This window comes from Labeo rohita, chromosome 4, assembly GCF_022985175.1.
Source record: "Labeo rohita strain BAU-BD-2019 chromosome 4, IGBB_LRoh.1.0, whole genome shotgun sequence".
Lineage (NCBI taxonomy): Eukaryota > Metazoa > Chordata > Actinopteri > Cypriniformes > Cyprinidae > Labeo > Labeo rohita.
This window is the reverse complement of record NC_066872.1, coordinates 15,829,016-15,831,516: the sequence shown is the minus strand read 5'-3', so window position 1 is coordinate 15,831,516 and position 2,501 is coordinate 15,829,016. Positions and strand designations below refer to the sequence as shown.

At 33.5% G+C, this 2,501-nt stretch overlaps 1 long non-coding RNA gene across 2 annotated transcripts; it reads left to right on the top strand.

The window, feature by feature from the left end:
- Positions 1-1,038: 1,038 nt before the first annotated feature.
- On the top strand, positions 1,039-2,065 carry LOC127164413 (uncharacterized). Of its 2 annotated transcripts, none has more exons than XR_007827641.1 (3): positions 1,039-1,188; positions 1,607-1,801; positions 1,955-2,065. It is a non-coding gene; the product is annotated as an uncharacterized LOC127164413 (long non-coding RNA). The 2 variants fall into 2 exon arrangements; XR_007827642.1 differs by having other exon boundaries at positions 1,923-2,012.
- Positions 2,066-2,501: the final 436 nt, after the last annotated feature.

Sequence of the window (2,501 nt, the reverse complement as noted above, 5' to 3'; positions counted from 1 at the left end):
ATAGAATTAGAATAAGAAGTGCTGAGAGGGTCAAATTCAAATAAATGATATTAAATTGAAGTTTATCAAGTGAACAATACACTATTAGGCCCATTTTGCCATGACAATCCTGCATAAAATGAAATTTGAAGGACAATCTACAAGTTTCTGATTGTTCCAGGAGATTGTTGAGGGCCTTTTCCTTGTGCTCTTTATCCATTATAAAGAAAAGAGGTCTGCTGGAATGGAGCCATTTCACAGCTTCTGTCATGTGTCAGATTACTGGGAGTTCCTTCATTGCAGAATATTAAAGATATTAATATTTCTCATAAATGTATTATGTTAAGATATATATGTGTGTGTCTGTGTGTTATTTGAAACATACGTCACTGCTGCTAAGCATAGCTTGTTCTCTACTTGAAAGGGTGTCTTGTAGGGTTTCTGCACTGTAATATACATATCTTGGTTAATTTAAATTATTAATTCAATTACATTTATTTAAATGAAGTTTTATTTAAATAATTACTTACAGATGTAAAATCAGACAAGTTGTAGAGCATACAGGAAAACAGCATAAAATAAGAATATTCTTTCCATAAATACCAAATAAATAATAATAACAAAAAACCTTCATTGTTCCTTATCACACCAATAATTGGTTGCTGTATACATGCACACACACACACACACACACACATGCAGTGTTTGTCTACTTCCTAATTCACATCAGTGTATAGTAAAGCCTAAAATAAATAAATAAGTATACTGTAAAACTGTTATGTAATAGCATATTGTAAGTAAATATTAGTTGCACTGCTGCAGCTCAGGTAGATGAAAGGACCACACAATTAACTATGACAAATGTTATGAATAATAATATAATATATTTATGAATAATAAACATATTCAAAGCTTCAAAAAAAAAAAAAAAAAACGCTTAAGTTAATATATATACGATAATTATTCACCATATAATAGCAAAACAATTACAGACAACTCACAACTCACCATGCTCTCCGCCATGCTTATCTCATTGTCAATAACTCTAACCCCTCACTTCCGGTTCTGTGGCTGCGGTTCTGAAACTACACACACACACACTGAAACTTTAAGGAAACACTGGAAATTTAAGATGGCAGGTTCTTCCTGCCTGTAATTTGGATGTTCGTTGGTGTTTTGATGTTCAGAGTGTTAGTACACGACCCGAAAGTAAGTTTTCTTCTATTTCTATATATTTTCAACCATGATTTAAGTGTATTATTTGACTTTGTACATTTGTATGGGCGAGCACAGACATGTAATGATAACTTACATGTGTAAACACTTGTGAGGATGCTAAATTATGATGTGCTAAATTATGATAGATTATGCAAATACCAAGTTACATATTACGTTTTACATTGTAACCCATCGGTAATCTGTCAGTTTTGATGCTGCATACAGATTAACCAGTATTATTGCCCCAATAGTTACATAGTCTTCAATTGCCCATCCTCTGCATATTTAGATCTTTAACTGTTATTTAGAGATGATACTGAATGTTAGTATTCTTGACTAGGAAGTGATTGACTCATTCATGAATATTTGCCTATTTATTTTATACTAATGTTATGTTTTGTTATTTTAGGCTAACATTCAATACATTTTGGGAAAAAAGCTCCAGTCTCCTCATTTTTGGTGTCCTGACCGATACCTCAGCGGTGTATACTGATATATAGTTAGAGCCAGAGTCTAGCAGTGTCATTTCCTCTCCAACATCTGGGACTGACACTTGACTTCCAACACTGAAAGCATATTCACAAACTTGTAAAGCAACTTCTAAGTAAGTTCAGCAGCCTTTCCAGAGAATTAAACTTTCATTTTAACTGACTGAATAACAAAGCAGATGAGAGTTTAGATCATGTGATTTTCATCACATCTCATTTTTTCTCACGTCTCTTCAGATTCCTCTTCCTCTTTCTATTCCTCTTTCCAGAGCTGTTGATCAACACGACACTTCAGAGGAAGAAAAAGACAGATGTACAAACGCTGAGGTGAGAGCTTCATCTTTCTCCAGTTGTTTTTTAGGTATGTGTGTTGTCTTATGATGTGTCACTGGTCAATTTGTGTTTCTGAGACTGATGCTGTGCTGAAGTAATTTTGATGAATTCATTTAAATCTCTTTATATCGTGATCAAACAGATGATCAAGTGTGTATTTGTCAGTAAATCACAGAAAGCTGCATATTCTGATATTGTTTTTACTGTGTTTATTAGTGTCTGTGATTCTCAAACAGTCTTTCTTATCATGTGCTCTTTACACTTTGAGAGAGAAACTATCACTCAACAGCTTTGTGTCTAGGGCTGGGAACCGAGTTTGATACTTTTTAGGCACCGACCGAGATTTAAATAAGATTTATATTCCGCTTTTACTCAAAACTCATTTTAAACCACCAGCGATTGTTTGCAATAACTTCCGTTTATGTTGAAATATGTTATGTCCTCTGAGTCATTTCAACATTTGGTTGAAAAGTGAAAGACGAA